A 7,946-nucleotide genomic window follows, 5' to 3' on the forward strand; every position below is an offset into this window, starting at 1 on the left:
CCGGAGCAGTCTTTTGAAGATTTGTTCCAAAGAGACACCTATGGTGCTTGGTTTTGCGAGGTGATCATACACATAGGCTGGGAACCGCTAATGGTAAGACCTGATGAACATTATTCTCTAGCACTTACATCTTATTTTTATGATAATTGTATGTTCTTTGATAGACCGGATGGAGAACAAGTCACCATTGAGGATGAACCAATGGAAATTACTATGTTCTTGCTAGCCTTTGTTCTTGGACTTGCTATGCCCGCTGAAATACAAGACCCATGGGGCTATTGGGTAGATAATATTTATATCTACACCTATAAGTTTTTGCATGAGGCTTATGGGGCAGGAATTTTCCGTATCGAGGACCAAGGGGAATACAACGTTGCCCTTGGTAGCCTGTCCATGAACGTGGGCACTGTTATGTTTTGGATCATGATAAACATATTAGGGGAATGACATTTTTTTCTGTGAATGACGCCATTTGCAGCGTCTTCCTTGCTTTAGCCACGGGATGTATGCTCTATGACCTTCCCCGAACCTTAGTTTCTAGTTTAGCGCGAGCCCATAGCATGAGGCATAAGTACCTTCTTATGCATGTTTTAGTTTGCCTTATTATGCTATGTTTCTTCCCTGTTTTTTGTACCCTTCCCACCAATTGTATTATTCGATCTTTTAGTGCAATGACTTGGCAAGGGTGGAGGATACAACCTCATTAGGTTGCACCTTACACCCCATACGACCAAGTGACGCTTAACAGGTTAGCGATCGTAGATGATAAATGGCGTGAAGCCTGGCAAATCATCATGGCGTGGCAGGATGCGAAGGAACCTCATTTCTTTATAGAAGAGGATGATGCTTAAACGCTGGAGATAAGGTAAGTTTTTATTTTAGTTAGTGTCTGCTTATGTTCCAAGCAACCATAATGGGTGGAACTCATATAGAGTTGCGTCTGTTTTTATTTTTCTATATTAGTATGTTTTAACCTTATTTTGCAGATGTTCCAAAATTTCACACATTTTCATGGTATTTTTCTACCCTTTTTATTTCAATACTTTGATAACAAATCATGCTTCTTGTTTGGGGGTGGCATAGAAACACGCATAATTTAAGGCATATGTTAGGATATAGATATGTATAATATGCACTTGTTTTCTAGTAAAAAATTCAAAAATTCACACACACACACACACACACACACATATATATATATATATATATATATATATATATATATATATATATATATATATATATATATATAAATAAAAAGTTTATGCTATATACCTAGGAATATTGGTATTGTTTTTTTCTCTATGCTCTTAATAATCTAGAAGATTCACGTTAGCTTTTGCATTAGAATAGTTTTTAGAAACTTAGGTTAATATGTAGGTAATAATCTTTGCATCTTTCTATAAATATATTGCATGAGTATCTATGTTATATTGGCAGTAAGTTCCTGAAATCTAGGCTAGAGTACTTATTCTACAAATCCTGTGAGAATATAGCCTAAAGCCTTATATGAGTGAAATATTTAAGAATGACACAAGGAAGAAGTAAATTCCGGATAGAGAAATCACACGTCCACTTGCTTGATCATTATACCATATCCTAAGCGAGAATTTAGGCCCTCTTTGGATCGATATAGCCAAAAATTCAAATCTTATGAAATTATTTTCCGCTAGTCGCCCCTCTGAGCCCTTCTTTAGCTATTCATAACCTACAAATCCTTTACTTTTTACAAAACAAAATAAAAATCAGCCTGCCCATTCTTTGAATGAGGCTGAGAATAGAGATGAATAATAGAAAAGAGAAAGACCTTTGAAATTAAGAATTTGTTAGTTGCTTCAAATAAGAAAAGGAAGTTCCATCCAAATAAAAAAATAAAATAAAATAAAGAGATAGAACTCTAAAAACAGAATCAAAGGAGTCAAAAGCCAAAGAAAAAGAAAAAAAATGGCTAAGGATGGAAACAAAGTGTAGAAGCAAAGTAAGAACAAGGTTTTCTCTAGTTACATAATATGAAGACTCTATTATCTTAGACTGGTTCTTTTTGAATATCCATTTCCTTCATTCTTAAGTCATCACCTATTCCCCGCAACACTTAATAAAGACTTCTAGCTCAATTAGGAATAGGTTAGTGTGATAGTAAGTAGCAGATGTGTTTGATCGACTTCGGCTTTCTTGTGTGTCATTGAGATTGTAAGGTAAAGTGTGCCCACTGTACACTGGAGTAGCAAAACTTGAGCGGAAAAATCACAGTGTTTTTGTCTTGACATTTATGTAAGAGCCTACTTAAGGATGCTATTCCAAAGTTTCAGAAACAGACCTGTTAGTGCATTTCATAGTATTACTCATTGTATATATGTTTATTCGTAGATGATTGATTATTATGCATATATTAGTTTAGGTTTCGACTTGATTACTATGTATTCATTGCTAGTGAGATGGATAGATATTGAGAATAATTAAGGAAACAATAGTTTTATTTCTTAGTCGTTATAGTATAAATGAAGTTTGTGAGTACCTTCACTGGAAAACTCTCACGAGGCTATAACTCGTCCTCTAGGAAATTCCTAGTGGTTTAAGGCCTTGTTGCATATGGTCAACGCAATCGCACTCGGCGAAACGAGATTAGTTAGAACTCTATTTTTGGTCACTCATTCTAATTTCTCATATTTGCTTGGGGACAAGCAAAATGCTGTTTGGGAGTGGTTTGATAAGAGCCCAAGACTGTAGTTTTAACCCTTTTAACAATATCACTTTTGACCAATTAAGTGATTAATAAGTAAGTGTTAGTACTGTTATCGTGTTCTTGTGTATTTCAGGCATTGGAGTCAAATATGTGCAGAAATGCATCACTTTTGCGAGATAAAGAAGCAAAGGTTGGTTGTTAAGAAGTTCTATGATAAAAGGCCAAGATTCAAGGAGAAAAAGCCTTTTTAAAGCCTGGTCAAAGTCAACGCGGGCAGAAATAGCGCACAAAAGACTGCAGAACTTCCGAAAGCTGTATCTTTGGACTCAGACCTTGGAATTAGGCCTACCTTATGTCAAAACGACTGGCTTAGAACGAGATTTCTAATGGTCTAAGCCTTAACCCAATCAAAGGAGCAGAAGTGGACAACAAGGTTATTGAAGTCATTTCTAGCTGAAAACCCCTTTGGGGACTGAAGTAATAAGGTTTTGGGCTTGATTTTCCGGCCCAAAACAGGGCTCCACAGTCCATGCACAAATTTGTGGATCTGGTCTCCTCCAGATATGAGAGACAAATACTTAGCTCTTAAGCATCCAATTTTTTTTACTTTGCAATTATCCAATAACTTAGTTTATATCTAATTATTTTTCATAGAATTAACTTTCATTCCAATAGATTAGTTTTAGAACAAAGAATGAGTATTATTTAGAATCAAATTCTGTTTTATAATAAAGAATTAGTTTTTTTCATTTTAATTTAGTTTATGATTCAATTCCTATTTAGCTTTAGTTGTCTTAACTTCATAATTAGTTTGTCTTAATTTGATAATTAGTTAATCATAATCGTAGTTCTAAATTAGTTTTAAATCCAGTTTTAATTCATTTTGAATCTTAGACTATTGTTCAATTAGATTTATAAGTTTAATCATTTATTCAATAATGAGTTGTTCTATTTGTTCTTGTTTTAGAAATGATAGTATAATGATTCATGGCTAAAACCTCCATTAGAGGGGTTTGAAGAAACCTTGATGAAACTTAATTGTTGTTAGCGTAGAATAGTTCGTAATATTCTATTCCATTCTAGAAAGTAATTAGTTCACCATAAGAATGGGTTTGATTGCTTTAATTGCTAGTTGTTAGTTGGTAGAGATTACCATGAACAATTAAGGATTAGAAACACCCAATTGTTATGCGAAAGTATTGCAATTCGGATTACGACATTTCTTCGTTAGTTTATCAAGTCGAATCAAGGTGGAATGAAATTCCCCTAATTCATTATCATATTGTCAATTTAGTATTTCTGTAGTTGAATTATCGTATCTTGATTAGTTGAATTACCATCGTAGTATAATTTCCAACGTTACTCTTATTGACTTTGATAGACTGATTATCGTAGTTTACATTGAATTCTAAAGAACTAAGAGTGGAACGAATTCTCTACTCCACTTATTGTAATAGCATCGAGAGTGTAGAACTTTGATAATATTGAGCTGAAATTAGTTTTAGTTTTACTTACGTTTGAGTTTCGTTACTTATTCGTAAGTAAAACTATCATTTTACCTTTTATCATGAGGTTCATCCTAAATTGTTTAGAGTTTGAGTGTGGGAGTTAAGAAGAAGAAAGGTAGACTCTTGGTAAAGACTTGATTAGTTTAAGCTAATGAACACATGAAAACTCAAGTTGTTTGGTATGTAAATGACAACCCGTAAAAACTCGACTAGATTACTCTAGCCTCATTCTTTCGGTATCAACTATTTTATTTCCTACTCTCACATATATATTCATGCAATATATAGAGTACGGAATCATTCCACTCTTAAACAATCAAGACATAAATGGAATTCAACTAATTAAACACAAGGAAAAATGGTGAGAGTAATGAGATGTGAAATTTCTATTCTAAATAACAACTATTCTAACAAGCAATCATCCTCACATGGCTTCCTTACCCTCCTCTAATGGAGGTTTTAGCCTAATATCATTATACTATCATTCCCAACAAAAGAACAATAATAACAAGTTATAATTTAATAACTAATTTAAACTTTATAAATCTAATTTTAACAATAGTCTAAGAATCAAAATGAAGACAACCTAATTTATGAATTTAAAACAACTAAAACTAAATAAGAATTTAATCAATAACTACATTGAAATGAAAACTAATACTTTATTATAAAACTAATAGTGATTCTAAATAATAATCTAATTTGTTCTAACACTAATTAATTGAAGGTAAAAACTAGATCTAAAACAACCTATTCTAACTAATTAATGGAGTCTAACCTAATTTTCCCAATCTAGATCTAAGTATCCTTAAGAGCTAAGTCTTCTCCATACAAATGGAGGAGACCAAATCCACTTTTTCGTGCATAGGCTGAGGAGCTATGTTTTGGGCCGGAAAATCGATCCCAAACCCCAATTTCTTCAGTCCACAAAGGCCTTTTCAGCTAGATTTGACTTCCACGGACTTTTCTCCCACTTTTCCTCCTCTGATTGGGTCAAGGCTTGGACCATTGAAAATCTCTTTCTAAGCCGGTCGTTTTAACTTAAGGTAGGCCTAATTCCGAGGTTTGAGTCCAAAGATACGGCCTTCGAAAGTTCTGCTGACTTTTATGCGCTGTTTCTGCCCGCGTTGACTTTGACTTTTCAGCTTTGACCGGGCTTTAAAAAGGCTTTTTCTCCTTGAATCTTTGCCTTTTATCATAGAACTTCTTAGCAACCAACCCTTGCTACTTTATCTCGCAAAAGGGATGCATTTCTGCACATATTCGACTCTAATGCCTGAAATACAAAAAAACATGATAACAGTACTAACTCTTACTTATTAATCACATAATTGGTCTAAAGCAATATTGTTAAAGGGGTTAAAACTACAGTTTTGGGCTCTTATCAAACCACCCCTAAACAACATTTTGCTTGTCCTCAAGCAAATATGAGAAATTAGAATAAGTGACCAAAAATGGAGTTCTAACTAATCTCGTTTTGCCGAGTGTGATTGCGTTGACCATATGCAACAAGGCTTTAAACCACTAGGAATTCCCTAGTGGACGAGTTATAGCCTCGTGAGAGTTTCCCAGTGAAGGTACTCACAAACTTCATCTATACTACAACAACTAAGAAATAAAACTATTGTTTCCTTATTTATGTCTCAATGATCTATACATCTCACTAGTATATAAACAAGAATGATCATTCTAAAACTTAAACTAATACATACATAATAATCAAATCATATTAAGATAAACAACTATACAATGAACTATGATATGAAATGCAATGGCAGGTTCGTTTCTGAAACTTTTGGGTAGCGTGCCTAAGTAGGTTCTCACAAGGAATGTGTCAAAACACATAACACTCTGATTATTCCACTCAAGTTTGCTAACTCTAGTGTGCAGTGGGCACACGTTTTCTCACAATCTCAATGACAATCCAAGGAAGCCGAGATCAATCAAACACATCTACCACTTACTATCACACCAACCTATTCCTAATTGAGCTAGAGGTCTTTATTAAGTGATACAGGGCGTAGGTGTTGGTTAAAGAAGGAAGGAAATGGATATTCAAAAAGACAAGTCTGAGAAAGTAGGGTCTTCATATTATGTAACTAGAGAAAACCATGTTCTTTTGCTTCTACACTTTGTTTCCATCCTTAGCCTTTTTATTTTGGCTTTTTAACTCCTTTTATTCTATTTTTGGAGTTTTTATTTTATTTTATTTTTCTTTTCATTGGATGGAAACTTCTTTTCTTTTCTTTTTTCTTTTCTGAAACAACTAACTAATTTTTGTTTACATTTTTCTTCTCTTTTCTTCACTCATCCCATTTCTCAGACTTATCCAGATAGGTAGGCTGATTTATTTTTTTCTTTTGTTTTATTGGGTAAAGGATTTGTGGTTTGTGAAAAGGCTAATGAAAAGCTCAGTGGGGCTATTAGCGGATAATAAATTTCATATAGGTGTGAATTTCTGGCTATATCAATCCAAATAGGGCCTAAATTCTCGCTTAGGATATGGTGTGGTGATCAAGCAAGTGGATGTGTGATTTATCTACTCGGAATTTACTTCTCCCTTGTGTCATCAACTCAGATATTTCACTTTTATGAGGCTTTTAGGCTAGATGCTCACAGGATATGTATTAAGTACTCTAACTTAGGTCTCAGAAAAATACTGCCAAGTACAATCAAAGATGCTCATGCAAGATGTTCGTGAAAAGATGTAATGACTTACCTACGTATTAATCTATATATGTTTCAAAAATTAAATCCTAATTCAAGTACATGAGATTTCTAGACTAATATCATCATGGAGAAGGGAACAATATCATTATCACTAAGTGCCTAGTATAAACAATATTTATGATTTTTTTTATATAAATAAAAGTGCCTAATTTTTGCAAATGTTTCTATCCCACCCCCCAAACAATAAAATGCTTTGTCCTCAAAGTGTAAAGAGATAAGGAAAGAATTTACCATAGAAATGTGGCAAAAATTGGCAGTACCTGCAACAGAAATATTGTAAAAATGATATGATAACATGAAGCACAATTAAACTGTTACGTACGAACTAACACAAACTCTGTTGGAGTAAATATGACAAACAAAGGGTGGCAAAAAGATTTGAAATGAAATACCAAAATACGCCACACCCAAACAAAATTAGAAAACTCTTTTTAAGTTTGAAAATTTTTGTTTGGCCTATACTCTAGAAAGTTGGTATTGTACAAAAACTTGGGTCTTTTAAATTCAGATTTCCTAGACTTAATGTGATATATATGTATTAACATGCAGTTTCCCATATATCAATAATCTAAATAACTGTGGATCTTTCCATAAATAGTTAACACGGGATGCACCATTAAACATAATTAAGCACCAAGATTTCCTATGGCATGGCTTAGTAGAATGGGACTGAATTCTGATGGATCCAGAACCTAATCAAGCATAAAGTTTCTTCTTTTTCTTTGAACGAAAAGGTGTCCAAGTGAATGATCGTGAGAAAATGGATGGTTGTGGAAGATATGTAGGGTATGGATAAGTTTTAGATTGAAAGAATGGAAAAAATGAGTGCATGGTTTTAGCATAAAACTTATTAGTGGCATGGGTTGGTATTAGCACACATATGAAAATGAAGGTATCAGGTGGCTCTTTAGGTAGTTCTTGAGAGGGTGGATCATCACAGGCTCTTAGAAACTCGTCGAATTCCTCATCTAGGTTGTTCGCATCTATATAATTACGGTATTCATCTCCATCTTTGAGGAATTCAT

Source organism: Coptis chinensis, chromosome 8 (genome assembly GCF_015680905.1).
Source record: "Coptis chinensis isolate HL-2020 chromosome 8, ASM1568090v1, whole genome shotgun sequence".
Classification (NCBI taxonomy): domain Eukaryota; kingdom Viridiplantae; phylum Streptophyta; class Magnoliopsida; order Ranunculales; family Ranunculaceae; genus Coptis; species Coptis chinensis.